The sequence below is a fragment of the Musca autumnalis genome, unplaced genomic scaffold (assembly GCF_047663935.1).
Source record: "Musca autumnalis isolate F117 unplaced genomic scaffold, ASM4766393v1 scaffold_3, whole genome shotgun sequence".
Classification (NCBI taxonomy): Eukaryota; Metazoa; Arthropoda; class Insecta; order Diptera; family Muscidae; genus Musca; species Musca autumnalis.
Window position 1 is genome coordinate 205,376,140 of NW_027411866.1, and position 21,103 is coordinate 205,397,242.

Genomic DNA, 21,103 nt, shown 5'->3' on the forward strand with positions numbered 1-21,103 from the left:
TATTCAGCCAGGCTGAATAAAACTTTTCCTATAGAAAACATTATTCAGCCAGGCTGAATAAATGTTTTCCTATGGAATAAATAAATGTTTTTTCTGTTCGTATTTTTGTCTGCCGTCACCCTCGGGATGTTAAAAAGAAACAAGTAAAACTGGCGTAAAGCTGTCGAATTTGTTTAATCGGTCATTTTCCACTCCCAAAGTCTTGTGCTTATTTTTCTTGTACTTCTTTTTTTCTAATATAAACATTGAAGGTCATGGGCTTTGGATTAAAAAGTTAAACTTATTTGAACTGAAACACTTTGATGGGGATTTTAATTTTTTGATTTGTTCTAATTACAAATTAAGATTTAGTAAAGCAATGAGTCTGGCGGCATTGAAAAAGAAAAAGACGAAGGAAGCACCCAGACTTCACTACGATTTTCGTGGGGTCATCGACAACATGGCAATGGCGTTGTAAGCTTTTAATTGGCATTAAAGTTGTTCTTCTCAGTTATCTTTTCTTTCATTACATTCCATCAGAGAAATGAAAGACAGACAGCTCAGCGTAGGAGATGACTATCATCTCAATGTCATGATTATTTTTAGCTGAAGCATAACGAATGATAAACTTTTCGCGTAAATGCCAGGTCAAAATTTCTCCCCCTTCTGTTTTCTTGAATAAGTTGTTGTTGTTGTTGATGGAATTCTTTGGAATTTCTTTTAAGTGCTAACAATGTAAAATGTTTTTTAATACTTCTTTGTAAATATGCAGACAGGCTGAAAATTAAAAAAAGCAAATTGAAATGAAATGATAGGCAGCCGGACAAATTCGGTTAGCAAAGAAATTTGCCATTATTTGTGGCAAAGAGATGTTTGATAAGATGGCTCTTAAAAGCAAGTCCCAGCTTGCAAATGTAAACTTTTAATTGCCAAAAAATTACAAGGCATTTTGTAGACTCTACCCTCTCCCAACCCACCTCAAACTCAAATGACAATTACAAGAAAAACAAATTCTTCTTGTAATGGCAGAATTTTAATAAACTTTATTATTCAGTGTTTTATCAGCAATGTCCTTTTCATTTCTTTTTCTCTGGTTGGTCCTAATATTTTTTTATTGAATTGCTCTTCGTTTTATGTGTTTTTGATGTTGTTTTTTCTGTTTTTATTCCAATAAAAGACAGACAGAATAATTTGGAAATTCCTTTTCATGTTAAACATAAAGTAAAGTAGACCAGCAGCAGCAGCACCAAAACCAAAGGCAAACAAATCTGTGATCTCAGTTATGTTTCTTTCTCTTGACTTCGTTTAGCTTTGATATCTCTTTATTCATTCGTTGGAATTATTGGTAAAAAAGTTGGTGATTTCATTCATTTACATGAATCGGATTAGAAATTCATTGCAGATGATGATGATGTTGATGTCTGCTTCTTATGCTGGTTTCGCAAACTCTTATGCCTGCTTTCAAATGTACAAATTAAGAATTCTTATTCCACAAATGCTGTAAATGAAAGCTTATGACCACATGAGATAGTTGGGTTTTTTATTGTTCTAAAATGACTACTCCTGCAGATATTAAGTTGTTATCTGCAGATAAATACTATTGTTTGCATTTGCTATTAAAGGTTGTTGCTGTTGTTTTTTTGTATGGAAAGTTGTTGCTGTTGTTTTAGCTACATATTCAACAGTTTATGTAAAATTTCTTTGAGTACATTTGTTTGTAAAAATCCCATATCATCATGAAGTTCAATTCTATTCGAGCATATTTCACTTAGTTGAGGATGATGGAACAAGTAGAACATTTCATAAGGCTTCATAAGAAGCCTCGTTGGCTGGTTTTTCGGGCACTTCTGATAAAAGAATAAAATAGAAAAGGGCATTCTAGTTCGAAATTTACTCGGCCATCTTTATTCTTCCATCAGAAATGAAGCGAGGCCTTTAGAATTTAACTCCACCAAACACCAAATTGTATTTTATGAAATATGAAACAATGAGAAGCAACAAACTTCTAATGAAATGTCACAATTAACAAGTAAGAAAGTATCAGTCGGCTTTGCCGACAGAGATATACCCTCAGCCTGTGCAAATTGAAACACTTTTTTCACAAAAAACTTATGTATTTAGGGGGTTTCAAAATTTTGGTCGCATGAACCGACAAAAATGTTGATTAGAATTAAAGTTCAAAAATTTTGCGGAAAAGGTACTTAAAGGAATGGACCGACATAGACCATGGGGGTGCCATAGGGGGTTTTTACACCCTTCGGGCTGTTTTCTCAAGAAGTATGGACTTGCCCCTGAAACCACTTTTACCATTGTAATTGAGGAAGCGAATGTAAGTTGCTTCAACAAAAATCAAAGTGATTCAATAGCAGGTCTTAAAGTGAACGTATCCAAAATTTTGTGTGGGAGGTACAAGAAGGAGTAGACAAATATAGACCATATTTCAACCTGATCTATATCTGGTAGATATTATGAGAATGTGTAAAGTATGGATCAAATCGGTCACTCCCATCAAGAGTTATCGTGCGCACAATTTTTCCGAATATTTTTGAACTTTTGTGGGGTAGGTACCTGAAGGGGTGGACCGATATAATCTTGCGCTTTCACCCATAAACATGGGGTCATAGGGTTTGTTTTTCACCTTTCAGGCTATTTTTTCAGGAAGTATGGACTTGTACCTTCGTATGGGGGACAGTGAATACAAGTGGTTACAACAAAAACCAAGGCGATTCGAGAGCAGGTCATAACCTGAACTTTTCCGAAATTTTGTGTGGGAGATACTCGAAGGAGTTTACCGATTGAGTCCAAATTGGAACCTGATCTAAGTCTGGTAGAAATTTCATAATGTGCAAAGTATGGACCAAGTCGGTTACTCCCTTCAAGAGTACGCACAAATTTTCCGAACATTTTCGAACTTTTGTGGGGGAGGTACCGGAAGGAGTGGACCGATATAATCCATCTTTTGACTTGAACTAAGTTTGGACAAAATATTACGAAAGCCAAATTTTGGACCGAATCGGCAGATCCGTTCGAGAGTTATATTGCGCTCCAACCACTAACATGGTGTCATAGGGTTTTTTGTAACTTTCAGGCCCATTTTCTCAGGAAGTATGGACTTGCCCCTAATGAAACTTACAGCGTCGTATAGAGGACAGCGAATACAACTTGCGTAAACAAAAATCAAAGCGATTCGAGACCAGGTCCTAAACTGAACCTTTCCGAAATTTTGTGTTGGAGGTACCCGAAGGAGTGGACAGATTGAGTCCATATTGGAACCTCATATAAGTTTGGTAGAAATTACACGATGCGCAAAGTATAGACCAATTCGGTTATTCCCTACAAGAGTTATCGTGCGCACAAGTTTTGCGATAATTTTTGAACATTTGTGGGGGAGGTACCTGAAGGAGTGGACCTATATGGCCTATCTTCGAACTTAAATCGAATCTGGACAAAATATTTCGATACCCAAAATTTGAACCGAATCGATTGATCCGTTCGAGAATTATCGTGCGCACTAACCTGCCAGACAGACAGACAGACAGACGGACGAACATTGCTAGATCAACTCAAAATTGTCTGAAACGTATATCGTACAAACATACTTGGGGTCTAAAACCATTATTTCGATGAGGCACATTTTTGGTCGTATCAAAGTGTAAATACCCTCTTTAGCCTAAAGGCTGAGGGTATAAAAACAAGTAAAAAGGCGGGTGATGTAGGGGATGGGAGATACCAAGGAACGGTCCTGACCGGTTTTAACATGGCAAAGCCCAGGATATATCTTGGTCCCTCTTTCATCTCAAGTGGACACTGACCTCCCCGTGGTGTCACCTGGGGAACTGCCTTTAACACCCGTTAAATGTAGTGAGCTAACATGAGCCGCGCGTTCGCCCATAAGAACGTTAAAAACTTGGGTTTGGGCGTCGGGTTAGTAACCCTCCCCTAAAAAAAAAACAGCCTACTATGAAAAAACGAAAGAAAAGAAAAACGAACCCCTCTAAAGTTGACGAACCCCGCAAACGTTTTAAGAACCATGATCTGCGAATCTGCACCTGGAATGTTCGCACTCTTTATAGAGAAGGTGCAGTCTTCGCATTGGCAGACGTACTTGAAAAGTACAAGGCCGATATTACTGCCATACAGGAATTACGATGGATTGGGAAAGGCGTCACAACAACACCTAAAGGTGACGCACTGTATTATAGCTGCCATGACACAAAGCATAAGTTTGGTTGCGGATTCGTAGTTAGTCGGAGACTAAAACATCTGGTATCCAGCTTCACCCCAGTGAATGAAAGACTTGCTGCAATTCGAATAAAAGCTAAATTCTTCAACATCAGCTTTATTTGCGTTCATGCTCCCACTGAAGAAAAGGACGAACAGACCAAGGATATATTTTACGAGCGCTTAGAAGAAACATATGACCGTTGCCCTGCCCATGACATTAAAATTATACTAAGCGATTTTAATGCCAAAATTGGAAAGGAGAATATCTTTGGCCCAACAGTCGGGAATTTCAGTCTCCACAGTGAAACATCTGACAATGGTATGAGGCTGATAGACTTTGCAGCTGCAAAAAACATGGAATTTAGCAGAATCAGATTTAAGCATCTCGAAATCCATAAGGGCACCTGGCTGTCGCCAGATCAAAGAACGAGTAAGCAAATGGATCACGTTGTGATAGATGGAAGACATGCATCAAGCGTGTTGGATGTACGATCGTTCCGAGGTGCAAACATAAACTCGGACCACTACCTTGTTGCAGCAAAGGTACGTACCAGATTAAACGTAGCAAACAAAGTGCGAACAGACACAACGCGGAAGTTGGACATCGATAGACTGTAAACACAATAGATAGCCACAGCATATTCCACTCAACTAGCCGAATTGCTTAATGAGAGCACTCCTTGTCCCGATAACATAACAACACAATGGTAAAATATTGCCCACTCCATGCAAACAACCGCAAAATCCATACTTGGATACCAGAGACCTCCACAAAGGAATTCATGGTATTACCAGGAGTGTCGTGCTGCTACCGAAGAGAAAAATGCGGCATATAGAGCTACTTTACAATCAGTAGCAACGCGTAGCGCACGTGAGAGACATCGGGAGAAAAGAAGAGAAACGTCTTTTCCGCAAGAAAAAGAGAGAAATGGAAAAGCGAGAGTGTGAAAAAATCGAGATGTACAGGAGCCAGAATGAAGTCCGAAAATTCCATCAAAGAGTGAAACATCAAACAGATGGCTTTGGTACAGGCACATATTCCTGTAGAGACCAGCAAGGTAATCTGGTAACAGATACAGATAGCGTGCTCGGGATATGGAAGGAACATTTCTCCAATCTGCTGGTATCGAATAGTAGCCAAGACGATGATACCACAGATCCAATACCAGAAGATGGTATTGAATGTATACCGCCCAGCCAAGATGAGGTAAAGACAGCAATAAATCGGCTGAAGAATAATAAGGCAGCAGGAGCCGATGGCTTACCAGCCGAGCTGTTCAAAACCGGAGGCGTCACGCGCTGATAAGGTGTATGCATCAGGTAGTTAGCACCATCTGGCAGGAAGAACGCGTACCCGATTGGAACGTGAGCATCCTGTGTCCTGTCCACAAGAACGAAAATAAGAGTGTATGCTCCAACTATAGGGGCATAAGTCTTCCCCATATTGCCTATAAGATAGTGTCAGGGATATTGTGCGAACGACTGTGGCTTTAGACCTGGCAAGTCTACCATTGACCAGACTTTTACCCTGCGGCATAGCCTGGAGAAGACCCAAGAGATGCAGATGGATACATATCACCTTTTTGTCGATTATAAAGCAGCATTGGACAGTCCCTCCGATCAAAGGTATTCCATGCAATGTCTGAATTTGGAATCCCCGTAAAGCTCATCCGGCTTTGTAAGATGACTTTAACTGATACTAGGTCCTCTGTTAAAATTGGAAAGAACCTTTCCGAACAGTTCAGTACCAAAAGAGGTTTCAGACAAGGAGACAGCCTTTCGTGTGACCTATTCAACATTTTGCTGGAAAAGGTTATACGAGATGCAAACGTCAAAAGAAGTGGTACAATCTACACCAATAGTCACATGTTACTTGCTTATGCTGATGATATAGACATCATGGGACGATCAGTAAAAGAAGTAACTGATACCTTTATGAAGGTCGAAGGAGAATCTGCTGAAGTGGGTCTGGCGGTAAACGGCTAGAAGACCAAGTTGATGGTGTCGCCGCGCAATGCGTCCATTGAGACGGGGCAACTGTGGAAGTTAATTCCCATAATTTTGAGGTAGTAAAAGACTTCGTATACCTCGGCACCGCCGTAAACACAACAAACGACATCAGTTGTGAAATAAGAAGAAGAATTGTATTGACCAACCGATGCTACTATGGTTTAAATAAGCAATTTCAAAACAAAGCCACATCTCGTCAAACAAAAATAACACTATATAAAACGCTGATACTACCCGTGCTAATGTATGAGTCTGAAGTATGGGTACTTGCGCAAGCAGAAAAGGCAGTGCTTGGTGTGTTTGAGAAGAAAATTCTTCGAAAGATCTACGGGCCGATTTGCGTTGACGGTATATCAGCTATACAAAGACATGAATATAGTTAAACGTATCGAGATGCAACGATTGCGTTGGCTAGGCCATATCATAAGGATGAGCGATGATGAACCCGCTAAAAAAGCGTATGAATACATGCCAAATGGCGGTGCACGCAAAATCGGCAGGCCAAAGAATAGATGGCGCAAACAAGTGGATGAAGAGATGACAAGGCGCGGTATTCCAGAAAGAGAAGCGAAAAACAGAGGGAATTGGAGTTATTTTTTTAGTTCGGTCTATGGAACACATGTTCTGTAATAGGCCAGCTAAGTAAGTAAGTAGTAAAAAGTCGTTAAGTTCGGCCGGGCCGAACTTCTTGTATCCTCCATCATAAATTTTGGAACATCGCCTTATTAAGAAATGTGATATCGGTCCACTTTTGGCCACAGCCTCCATATAGGGTTACCATCCACTTTCTTACGATTGACATCTTTAAAATCTTAAAATGATTGTTGTTGTTGGGCGCATCCACTGTGTGAAGGACTGACATGCATATACCGACTCAGAATTGTATCCTGATCAAGAATATATATATTTTATAAGGTCGCAAATGATTTTTTCAATGTGTTACAAACGGGAAAACAAACTTAATATACCTTCCATATCACAATTTCCTTGTGGCAGACAAGGTACACACTCGTCCTAATATTGTAAGACGGTACTCTTTGTATCGGTAATGTGGGAGCAAAGTGACAATCACCCACTCTCTTCACACTGTCTCAAAATCTATAATTGGGTACAAAAAACACCACCTAAATATGCATGATACGATCAGTCACAAGCAACACAAAGTTTTAAGGAAAATTTTTGGGAGAAGAGGAGGAGTGTATTTTCAGAAGAAAAAGAAAGATCATGAAAACGTGAGCCATTAAAAATTTTAGATTTTTAGAAGTCCAAATGAATTTTGAAAATGTTACCAGAGTGATACAGATAGTGTACTGAGGATTTGGAAGGAGCTTTTGGTATCACATATGGACAGCGATGAAGATACTGAAAAACCAATCCCAAACGACGGCTTTGAATGTGTACCACCTAGGACTAGAGAACAGTAAGGCAGCAGGAGCTTGTGGCGACATACTGATTAGGAATATGCATCATTTAAATAGCTAAATTTGGCTGGAGAAATTCATACCCAACTAATGGAACATCCGTCTGCTATGTCCCGTGAACGGGTTTGTGCCAACTACAGAGGCATACGTTTTCTACAAATTGCTGTCGAACATACTGCGTAAACAGCTATAGTCTGTGGTCAGTGAAATAATTGGGTCATACGAATGCAAAGTTTGGGCAAAGTTTGAATACAATCAGTTACTTCCTTCGAGAGTTTTCGTGCCTTTCAGCGAACATTTTTTAACTTTTGTGGGAGAGGCACCGAAGGGACGGACCAATCTGGTCCGTCATCGAACTTGATCTAAATTAAATTTTTGACCACATCGCTTGATTGTCTGATTTCGTCGAAACATATAAAACCAAAGTGTACATACCCTCATTAGCCTAAAGGCTAAATGTATAACAAGTAAAAAGGCGTCAAGTTCAGAAGGGCCTAAAGTCGGTAGGTACCGTTATATGGGAGCTATGACAAAACATAGATCTACATTGACAAATTTCAATGGAGACCGCTAGCAACCTCAATTGGCAAATTACGGTTAAAAATTGCAGTTTAAATCTTCAAAACAACGAAAATCTGGACCTATGTTCACAATTTTTGATAACAGGTAGTTCGGTTAAAAAGTAGTAATTGGGAGGTACTGTTATATGGGGGCTATACAAAAACATGGGAAGTGTTGACAATTTTTGGTGGAGAATTGTTGAGACCACTGGAAACGTCAAATGTCAAAGAACAGGTAGTTCGGTAAAAAGGTATTTAAAATTCTCGAAATACCAATAATAGAATGTACCGTTATATAGGTAGATGCATTTTGTGACCATTGGAACTTTCAAATTACAGTGGACCTATGTTGAACATTTTTGGAAAAATGTAGCTAAAAAGCTCAAAATGCCAAAAATCGGGAGGTACCCTTATTGGAAGTTGTACCGAGACATGAACCTATGTTAATAATTTTTGGTAGATTAGTTTGTGAGAACTGGGTGCCTCAAAAGTCAAATTGCAGGTACTTCGGTCAGAAAAGGTAGCTAAAATCCTGGAAATACCGAAAATCGAGAGGTACCATTTTCAAAAAAGGTAGATTAAATTCTCAAAATACCGAAAATCGTTAAGTACCGTTATATGAGGGCTATACCGAAACATATGCCTATGTTGAGAACTTTTGTGGAGATATTTTGTGACCTTTTGGAACCTCAAACGTCAAATTACAGGTAGTTCGCTCAAAACATGTTGCTAAAACCCTCAAAAAACGAAGAAACGGAGTAACTGCTATAAGTGGGCTACACAGAGACATGGACCTATGTTGACAATTTTTGGCGGAGATGTTTTGTGGCCCCTGGGAATATCAAATGATAACTTACAGGTAGTTCGGCAAAAAATTAGCGAAATACCTCAAACCATTATATGGGACATATACGAAAACGTGGGCCGATATAGCCCATCTTCGAACTTTACCTTTTTATACCCTCAGCATTCATGCTAATGATGGTATATACACTTTCATATGGGCAAAATGTGCCTCATCGAAATAATGGTTTTAGACCCAAGTATGTTTGGACAAAATTCGTTTTAGACAATTTGGAGTCGATTCAGCAATGTCCGCCCGTCTTTCTGTCTGGCTGGCTGGCTGGTGCGCACGATAACTCTCGAACGGATGAGCCGATTTTGTCTAAAATTTGGTTTTCGCAATATTTTGTCCAAACTTAGTTTAAGTTCGAAGATGGGCCGTATCGGTCCACTCCTTCAGGTACCTCCTCCACAAAAGTTCGAAAATGTTCGAAAACTTTGTGAGCACGATAACTCTTAAAGGGAGTAACCGATTTTGTCTATACTTTGCACATCGTAAAATTTCTACCAGACATAGATGAGGTTCCAATATGAACTCAATTGGTCCACTCCTTCGGGTACCTCCCACACAAAATTTCGGAAAAGTTCAGTTTAGGACCTGCTCTCGGATTGTTTTGATTTTTGTTGCAGCAACTTGTAGGTGATGCCCCCATTACGAAGTTACAAGTTTTTTCAGGGGCAAGTCCATACTTCCTGAGAAAATAGCCAGAAAGTTGTAAAAATCTCCTATGAAGAATGTGTAGTGGTTGGAGCGCACGATATTTGTCGAACGGATCTGCCGATTCGGTCTAAATTTTGGCCATCGTAATATTTTGTCTGAACTTAGTTTAAGTCCGAAGGTGAGTCATATCGGTCCATTCCTTTAGATACCTATCCCACAAAAGTTCGAAAATATTCGGAAAATTTGTGGTCACGATAACTCCTGAAGGCAGTAACTGATTTGGTACATACTTTATACATCGTAATATTAGAAACATTGATCAGGCTTGAATATGGACTATATATACCTCCCACACAAAATTTGGGAAAAATTCACTTTAAGGCTTGCTTTCGAATCGCTTTCAACTTTCTTGTAAGAACTTGTGTTCGCTGCCCCCCCCTAACGGTGATGCAAGTTTCTTCAGGGGCAAGTCCATAATTCCTGAGAAAATAGCCCGATAGCTGTAAAAATCCCACTATACGCGCTATATCTGCTGAACGGAGCAACCGTCCAAACCTTGGATCTCTTAATATTTTGTCCAAATGTAGTTTTACTTCAGAAATCGGTCTTCTCCTTAGGGTACCTCCGCCACAAAAGTTCAACGTTTTTGTTTAAGCGCAGTTTAGGGTCTATTCGAAGAACCTCTGAAAATTATACCGATGCAATTCTTTGTGGTCCTGTTTAAGCGATTTTATGTTTTACGTGGGCAAGCCCATGCTTCCTGACATCGTGGCCCAAAACCTCTAAGTTATACGGTGACCAACTGAAATGACTGGTGGGCACAAAATCTATAAAAAGGAATGAATTCCAAAATAAGACCCACTTCCAAAATGAACTGTGTCGGTCCATTCCTTCAAGTAACCCCCCGCAACACTTTTGAGCTTCAAACCAAATATATTTTTTGTCGGCAAATTTCAAAAATGGCTACAAAATCCGTAATCCATAGATTCGATACAGTCAATAGATGGACGTTTTAATCCACACGGGCTGAGGCTATATCTCTGTCGGCAAAGTCGACTGATACTTTTTTACTAGTTGTGCTAGTAGTCCCACTAACATATATTATTTGCTCTACATATATCTGCTTAATAGCAGGTTGATCGAACAGAATGCAAATAGTACACCATTCTTGCGATAAACTGGTAGATTTGAACATCTGGAGATGGGCTTTATTTGGATTCGTCGTCAATAATCCCCATAAAATCCTTAAGTTGTTTAGTCTTTCAAATCCCCAACTCCCCAACTCCCCAACTCCCCAATCTCAAATGTCTTTCGCCTTTTCCGAAAATATCTCCAGTTTGGAGGAAAATTTCCAATACTGGCAAAACTGTACACACTGTCATAAGTTGTCAAAATTTTGAATACATTAATTCATTCACTTATACACTGCACTCTGCGTGGGTGACTCTGATTTAGATGCTACTCTTCAAAGTGTATGGTTTGGTCTCTGAATTGTATATGTGATAACAGTGGTGTTGACTGACAACCACTGTACTTCATGATGCAGAAGCGGTAGATATGAAAGACGTAGAATTTAATACAAATAGTTTACGAAAAACTGGTACGCGCGTTGCTGTATAACAAAGAGAAAAAAAGAAAAAAAAAAACAGAAAAAACAAGTAAAGAAGTATCAGTCGGTAGAGAGATCGTCGGTGTCATGCTTAAGTGTTCCATACGACGTTTTGAGATAAAGGTACCTTACACGTTCTTTCAGATTTTTTAGTCGGTTTTTCTCTATCTCTCATAGATTCTGAGATATTCAGATGCCAATATGTTCCATATCCGCCTTGCGACACCGAAAAATTTATAATTTTGTTCCATATCCATAAAGCCTGGCGTATGGAACAAAACAACTTTGAACTTTTTAGTTCCATATCCATGTCGTTTGGCGTATGGAACAAAAAGAGACAAAAACGAATTGTTCCCCACCAAAAATGGTGGCGTTTGGAACAAAAAATTGCGCATTTGTTTCAAGTTGCGAATAATGTGGCGTATGGAACAATTTGCTTTTAAAGGACTTGGTTTAAAAACTTAAGAATAATAGTTTTTAAATCTAAATATTTTAAATACTGTACTGTTATATGCAACTACATTTATTTTCGCTTAATTTTAACGCCTCCTCCTAACACAATACATATAAGATAATCTGAACAAAAAATTGCGATTCTTCAAAGTGACAAGTGGCAACCCCATAAATAAATGTGAAGGAAATATTTAAACATTTTATCTAATGTATTTCTTTCTCATGCCACTGTTTTATTTAACCCCCTGAATTTCCGGTTGTCAGTAGCACTTCACGTAAGGGAGGTGGAACACAATTGACAAAAAGTTGGTTTGGTGAAATGTGACATAACGTATTCCAAACATTAACTTGAATTTTTCTCGAAACAGTCAAATGGCGTATGGAACACTTAAGCATGACACCGATGAGATATGTACCCTCAGCCTACGGTCACATCGAATGTATTTAGAGTCTTTTCAGTATTTTGTGGCCTTTTTTTGGATATTTGAACTTGCCGACGAAAATGAGGAATAGGATTAAAGTTCAAAAGTGTTGCAGGAATCATATCATTTCGCTAATCAATTTTGAGGGCCATCGTATAACTTTTGGACCAGTATGCCACAGCGAAGAGCATTGCATCTTCGAATATACCTTAAACTGCACTTAGACACAAAGGTTGAACATATGTGGTCGAGGTATCCTAAGCTATCTTCATTTTAGAAGTTAAACTAAATTTGGACAAAATACATATTAGGAGATCCAAAGTTTGGACCAAATTTGTTCAAGAGATATCGTGCATACCATTTAAGTGACATTTTTTAAATATTCGGGTGAAGTACCGGAAGTTCTGGACCGGTATTGCCTATCTTGGCACTGAAACTATGACAAAATATGCCGAAGGCCAAATTTTGGACCAAATAGGTTGATCAGTGCGAGAGTGCTCTTCAGCCAGGGGTTTTTACACCCTTCGGGCTGTTTTATCAAGAAGTATGGACTTGCCCCTGAAAAAACTTTTACATTCGTAATTGAGGCAGCGAATGCAAGTTCCTTTAACAACAAAAATCAAAGTGATTCGAGAGCAGGTCTTGAAGTGAACATATCCGAAACTTTATGTGGGAGGTACCCGAAAAAGTTGACAAATATAGTCCATATTCAAACCTGATATATATCTGGTTGATAAATTAGGAAGTGTAAAGTATGGACCAAATCGGTCACTCCCTTCAAAGGTTATCGTGCGCACAATTTTTCCGAACATTTTTGAACTTTTATGGGGAAGGTATCTGAAGGAGTAGACCGAGATGGCTTATCTTCGAACTTAAACTAAGTTTGAAAAAAACATAATGTAGGCCAAATTTTGGACCGAATCGGCAGATCAGTTCGAGATTTATCTTGCGCTCCAACCACTACACACGGTGTTAAGGTTTTGTTTTGCACTTTCAGGCTATTCTCTCAGGAAGTATGGACTTGCCCCTGATGAAATTTGTACCATCGCGCGAGATGCAGTGAATACAAGCTGTTACAACCAAATTCAATGCAATTCGAGAGCAGGTCCTAAACTGAACTCTTCCGAAATTTTGTGTGGGAGGTACCCGAAGGAGTAGACCAATTGAGTCCGTGTTGGAACCTCATCTATGTGTGCTAGAAATTTTTCGATGTGCAATTTATGGACCACAAATTTTCTGAACATTTAATAGAGCTTATCTTCGAACTGAAACTAAGTTTGAACAACATATTACGAAAGCCAAATTTTGGACCGAATCGGCAGATCCGTTCGAGAGTTTTCTTGCGCTCCAACCACTACACACGGTGTCATAGGGTTTTTTTTTTTGTTCATTTCATGCTCATTTTTCTCAGGAAGTATGGACTTGTCCCTAATGAAATTTGTACCGTCGTATGGGGGGCAGTGAATACAAGTTGCTACAAGTTGCCCAAACTGAAATTATACCAAGTTTTGTATTGGAGGTACCCGCAGGAGTGGACCGATTGAGTCCATATTGAAACCCCATCAAAGTCTGGTACATTTTGCCGTATGAAAGTGTATATGGCGAATAACAAAATTCCTTTACAATTCCATTTGAAAAAAATTAAAAATTTTTTTTGCGAGCACATCTACGATTTTTGGTATAGAGGTAAAGGAAAAAAATCCGGTTTCAAATCTACTCGCGTACACGAAATTAGCCAATGCGCGCAAAAGTTATAGCGGTTTTTATTCTCATATAAAGAAAAAATATTTAAAAATATATTTTTTGTTGTTATGAGAAAATGTATGCATAAATCGTTAACAGCATTCCATATCTATTCGTGGATGTTTAAAAAGTTATTAAATTTATTATTATTTTCGCGGAAAATCAACAAATAATAAAAAAATTTTGAAGTAAATCCAAATTATCTTTTCCCAGAATCCGTACAAACCCTCAAAAAATAAATTAAAAAATATATGCGGAATCTAGACAATGCGTAGAAAAATATGATACCAAATTTATGGAGATTGGGTACATAAATTGCATATTATAGCAATAACAAAAGAGAAAAACTTATTGTTGGAAAATATTGTTGCAAATATTTTTTTTGGTTTGATTCTAAAAATTCGAAAAAAATATTTGGGAGTTCTCCAACTATTTTGCTAAAATCCCATAGAATAATGAATGTATACTGTTAAAACTTCATCAAAAAATATGGTTTACAATCGCGAGAGTTTAACTGATTACTGTGATAACTTATATGTGTAGGAAATTAAGAGTAATATTGAAATTACAATCATTCAATTAATATTAAAATTAAAAAGCCCGTTATTCGCGAATTAGTTAAAGTCGGTTGATGCGCATTCGTTTTTGGATACAGCGAATCAATCTCTTTCAAAATGTATGCATATTTCGATGTTTCACTCAGGGGCCATTGTGTGCCGCCAGTTGCATCATACACTGCAAAAAACCTTAAAGTTGGTAAAAGTCGCGCAATGTGCATACGATTTTGATGCGCAGCCGGTTTCATCAGCGCCTATCAAAAATACGTCAAAATATAACAATTTTAATTAGATTCTTCAAGAACCGCGGATGTGCCTCCATATTCAATTTTTTGTGAAACACCCATATTACTCGCGTATCTCTTTTCTTTTATGACACGCGTTTTCGCAAATATTATAATCGCAAGTAAAGGATTCCATTTATGTAAAAAAATTTAAAGAAAATCGCGGTTTAGTACGCGGATTTGTCAAAATATATTTTTACTGATTTTCCGATTTTCAAGGTATCTATATTCGCGGTTTTAGTAGATGGACTCTATCGCGGAAGGCTTCATTAGAACCGTCGCGTAAAAAAACTAAATTCACGCGGGTTTCAAAGGAAATTGAATGACAGTTGTAAATTTCACACGCAAAAAATAGGTTTTGTAAGAAAATTCACGCATCAAATATTGGCCTTTCGACTCTAATTACTAGGATGCTGTAAGGAGCACACTCATGAGATATGCATCAAACGACGTAAAATCACGAGTTCTATAATCGTGTTAAGAGTTTGGAATATTATCTTCTTGCGCGTCCGGATTATTAAAAAAAAATCAAAAAACCCCGAAATTCCGGCTTCAAAATGTCAGCATCAATTTTAGGTGGATGCAGTGGATATATCGAAAAATCATACACTACAATCTTGTTGCCCATTGAGTATTCTGTGATTCTTTCTTTGGGGATATATCTATAAAATGTAAGGTTAAACCAAAAATCGTATGGGAACATAAAAAAACTTGTTGGCTTCAACCCATTTTTACTCATTTTTCTACATTGATGCCAACACAGCTTCCACGAAAATTAATTTTAATGGTCGACATTATGGGATCCCTCCTAAAACACTTCATTTTAAAGAATTGTAGTCATACTTTATAGAATATATTAACAGTTCGCGAATTCTGATAGGGTGAAACTCGGATTCATCGATTGCAAAACATTTTTGTTATTCGCCATATACTCTCGTTAGCATAAATGCTGAGGGTATAAATATTCAAATATTGAAATCATAATTGTATTTCATACCAGTTTCATGTCCATTATATATTGCATTAGCATCCATAAAGGCATTGATGAATTATGAACTTTTTATATGGTTGAAATTTTATATTCGAATTTATTACCACTTTTTAAGGATACCAATTTAAATGCAATCATTTGTTAGAAATTACCTATCAAACTAAATAGTACCTCACTTAGCTAAAGTTATTCGAATCAAAAATATGTTGAGTTTTTTTTATTTACATACTTATTTCCTTTTTGAGTTGAACTATGATTTCTCTATTCCTTTTAAATATTGCTAACCTGCAAGTGAGGGTATACATATATGTTAAAGTGGATGATATAAATTGAAATATTCGTTACCTCTTAAATTCAAAGCGCAAAGGATATTGAGTTTTTGACAAATTTACAATGCCAGAATTCGGTAAAAGGGGGAAGTGTGTCATGAAATTATTGGGAATATTAAGTTTCAGGTTATCTTGAGCATGTTACAGAGCCAGATATTTCAAAAGAATAAATATATGGAAGGGTGTTCGTATGGTTGTTTTCAAACAGGACTGCTTTTATTTCACACCATAAATCTGTTTGGGCACATAATCCCATTTTCCTATTAATTCTGTTACTATTTGTAAATATTTTAATTTGATCAATAGTTTTCAAGAGGCTTCAAACTCCATCTTTCCATGTGTTCTTAAGTCTCCCTTTTTTATTTGCTTTGCTTTTTCGCTTCTAGGGCTTGTGGATATAAGTTGGTTGGTTATGTATGTATATTTTAATATTGTCATGCCGTTAATTATGCCTCGAACTGTTAGTAGGAGACACTGCACAGTATGTATTCCTAATTGAAGACTATGTCTAAGTGAATAATCTACAATTTTAATGTTGTTACTTTTTTGACATAATGTACTCCGACTTCTATAAATAAATTTTTGCTCGTGTGAACCTATCTAACTTCATAGCCATTCTCAGAAAGGATCTCATCTTTGTCCACTTTATATATGACTGAGCATTTATTTATTTTTTGATATACATTTTTTATTCGTAAATTGCTTACATGACTGAACAGTTTCTTTTTTCTTCTCCTACCATCGATTTCATCGACTGCAAACAAAAAAATTTAATTCTTTGGTGTTGAATTGGAACTGTTAACGATGAACTCAACTTAACTCACACTTCACCAAATCCCATAAAAAAATCTATAGAAAGAGGAATCAACGAATAAAAAAGAAAAGAAGGACAAGTAAATTTCCTATAAGAAACTTAAATGTAATTCACATACTATTGACATGAGAATGAAAAAGTGTCAATTTATCATTAAGAATGTAAAGAAATGTATTTTTTGGGAACTTACGTCATTCTATTGATAATCTGTGGGTAACATTATTTCATTTCAGTGGATCGTTAACAGCTGCATGAAAAATGAACTTCTCTCGTAAGGGAGGAATTAAATGGTTTGTATAAAATTATGTTCGATGGGTCATGTTGAAATAGATTTGCAATCTTTTGAAAAGAAGAAAGTTAGCAATAATTGTTACAAAGTGGGTCAAAAGTGACGTTAATCGTCTGTTGTATTACCATTGTAATATATCTACCATAACCAAAGAGAATGTAGACTCTTTTGATCATATCCAATCAATTTACGCTGACGGTCAAATATGTGAGCTTTGAACTACTCTTTGGTATACATCATCCACAAAATCTGAAAAGAGTGCGTTTAAAAGCAACGCTAAATTCATTTTGAATTCTAATAATCGGCTCCAACTTTGGGAGCTGCATGAAGTGAAAAACCATAACACACGAGTAATAACTTTTGCGTTTAAAACATATGTCCTGTGTCTATACGAAAATGGCCATTGACAGCAGTATAAGTAAACCAGCAAGGAAAGGATCAAAGCCAGGCGTGGCCGACTATATAATACCCTACACCACTGTGAATATGTAAAATATATATGGGAGCTAAATCCAAATCAGAACAGATTTCGATATAATTTTCACATTTATTTGTAGACCAAATTCCGTCACATAGTCCATATTTCACCAAAATTGGACATACATATATAGCGAGTATCGTGCTTCAAATACCTCGAATCGGTCGAAAATATATATGGGAGCTATATCGAAATCTGAACCGATTTCTATATAATTTGGAACACATATTTCTAGACTAAATTCCGTCGCACATTCCAAATTTCATTGCAATCGGACATATATAGCGTGTTTCGTGCACCAAATGCCTTAAATCGGGCGAAAATATATATGGGGGCTATATCCAAATCTGAACCGATTTTTACCAAAATGAATAGCGTTGGTCCTTTGGCCAAAAAACTATCTTCCCCAATTTTTATGCGAATCGGACAATAAATGCGACTTGTACTTTGTTTACAAAAATACATTGACAGACAGACGGACATGCGTAAATCGACTCAAAATGTGATTCTATATATATCCCTAAAAGGAACAATAGGCCTATCTCGTTTCCATTTGCATGTTACAAACTAATGCACAAATACATAATACCCCTTACCACAAGGTAGTGTAGGGTATAAAGACATTGCCAATGTTTGGTATTTGAGAGGTATTAACGATGTTACGACCTTCTAATTCCTTTTTTCCAAAGTCAAAGAAAGTTCAAGGCTATGGACTTCTAACATTATTTCTGAGAAGATTGATCCGACATTTCTATCTATGCATGTTTCAGCATAATCACGTCCCGATCAGTTTGGATCTACGACCCTATTCTCTGTTGGAGTTAATATCCACCAGCTTCTACCTCAGTCAGAGCGAAAACATCGAAGGGTTCGAAAGGTAATAAAACGACGATTTCATACGCACAAAACAATGACACGTCACATTGGCAGGAGGAGGGGAAATGCAATCCACAGACGCAAGATGTAGAAGGATAGTTTAAATGATGACCAAAGCCGGTCTAATTGCAGCGAACAAGGAAAATTCTGCGACCTTACGTTTGACGGCTGTGAAGGGGCCATTATAGACGTAAACCTAATTGTCGAAGTAATTTACTTACTTACTTAGCTGGCCCATTACAGAACATTGGTCCACAGACCGAACTAAGAAAAAATCCCCAGTTCTCTCTGTTTAGTGCTTCGCTTTCTAGAATACCGCGCCTTGTCATCTATTCATCCACTTGTTTGCGCCATCTATTATTTGGCCTGTCAATTCTGCGTGCACCGCCATGTGGCCTGTATTTATAGACTTTTTTAGCGGGTTCATCATCGCTCATTCTTATTATATGGTCTAGCCATCGCAGTCGATGCATCTCGATACGTTTCTCTATACGGATGTCGTTGTACAGCAGATACAGCTCGTGGTTCATGCGACGTCGATATTCACCGTCAACGCAGATTGGTCCGTAGATCTTTCGAAGAATTTTTCTCTCAAACACGCCAAGCACCGCCTTATCTGCTTGCGCAAGTACCCAGGCTTCGGAACCATACATCAGCACGGGTAGTATCAGTGTTTTGTAAAGCGTTGTTTTTGTTTGACGAGTTGTGGCTTTGTTTTTGAAGTGCTTACTTAAGCCAAAGTAGCATCTGTTGGCCAATACAATTCTTATTTTTATTTCACAGCTGATGTCGTTTGTTGTGTTTACGGCGGTGTCGAGTTATATGAAGTCTTTTACTGCCTCAAAATTATAGGAACCAACTTCAACAGATGGTCCGATCTCAATGGACGCTTTGCGCGTCGACACCATCAACTTGGTCTTCTCGCCGTTTACCGCCAGACCCACTTTAGCAGATTCTCCTTCGACCTTCATAAAGGTATCGATTACTTCTTTTACTGATCCTCCCATGATGTCTACATCATCAGCATAAGCAAGTAACATGTGGCTATTGGTGTAGGTTGTGCCACTTCTTTTGACGTTTGCCTCTCGTATAACCTTTTCTAGCAGGATGTTGAAAAGATCACACGAAAGGCGGTCTCCTTGCCTGAAACCCTGGTATAAAACTCTTCGGAAAGGTTCTTTCCTATTTTAACTGAAGATCTTTTATCAGTTAGAGTCTTTTTAAAAAGCCGAATGAGCTTTGCGGGGATACCAAATTAAGACATGGCTTGGAATACCTTTGAACCTAGCGGTCTGTCGAAGGCTGCTTTATAATCGACAAAAAGGGGGTAGGTGTCGATCTGCATCTCTTGGGTCTTCTCCAGGATTTGCAGCAGGGTAAATATCTGGTCAATGGTGGACTTACCAGGTCTGAAGCCGCATTGGTATGGTCCAATTATTTCGTTGACCATGGGCTTTAGTCGTTCGCATAATATCCCTGACACTATCTTGTAGGCACAGGATGCTCAGGTTCCAATCGTCGGGTACGCGTTCTTCCTGCCAGATGGAGCTAACTAGCTGATGCACACACCTTATCAGCGTGTCGCCTCCGGTTTTAAACAGCTAGGCTGGTAGGCCTTCAGCTCCTGCTGCCTTATTATTCTTCAGCCGGTTTATTGCTGTCTTTACCTCATCTGTGGTATCTTCGTCGACTTCGCTACTATTGGATACCAAAAAAATGTTCTTTCCATATCCCTAGCACACTATCTGTATCAGTTGCCAAATTACCTTGCTGGTCTCTACAGGAGGATGTGCCAGTTCCAAAACCATCTGTTTGATGTTTCACTCTTTAGAAGAATTTTCGGACTTCATTCTGTCTCTTGTACATCTCGATTTGTTTACACTCTCGTTTTTCCATCTCTCTCTTTTTCCTGCGGAAAATACGTTTTTCCTATCTCCTTTTCTCCCGATACCTCTATAGTGCGCTACGCGTTGCTACTGATTGTAAAGTAGCCCTATATGCCGCATTTTTCTCTTCGGTAGCAGCACGACACCCCTGGTCATACCATGGATTCTTTGGTGGAGGTCTTTGGTATTCAAGTACTGATTTTACGGCTGTTTGCATGGTGTGGGCAATGTTTTGCCATTGTCCTGATATGTTATCGGGACGAGGAGTGCTTTGATTAAGCAGTTGGGTCAGTTGAGTGGAATATGATATGGCTATCTGTTGTGATTGCAGCTTCCCGAAGTCCAACTTCCGTGTTGTGTCTGTTCGCACTTTGTTTGCTACGTTTAATCTGGTACGTACCTTTGCTGCAACAAGGTAGTGGTCCGAGTTTATGTTTGCACCTCGGAACGATCGTACATCCAACACGCTTGATGCATGTCTTCCATCTATCACAACGTGATCCATTTGATTACTTGTTCTTTGATCTGGCGACAGCCAGGTGCCCTTATGGATTTCGAAATGCTTAAATCTGATTCTGCTAAATTCCATGTTGCTTGCAGCTGCAAAGTCTATCAGCCTCATACCATTGTCAGATGTTTCACTGTGGAGACTGAATTTCCCGACTGTTTGGCCA

The 21,103-nt window shown here is 38.2% G+C and overlaps 1 protein-coding gene across 4 annotated transcripts in view; it reads right to left on the minus strand.

Annotated features, from left to right (window-relative positions):
- Nmdar2 (glutamate ionotropic receptor NMDA type subunit 2) overlaps positions 1-21,103 on the minus strand; it is a 545,795-nt gene that overhangs the window by 80,250 nt on the left and 444,442 nt on the right. The gene's annotated exons all lie outside the window — the stretch shown is intronic.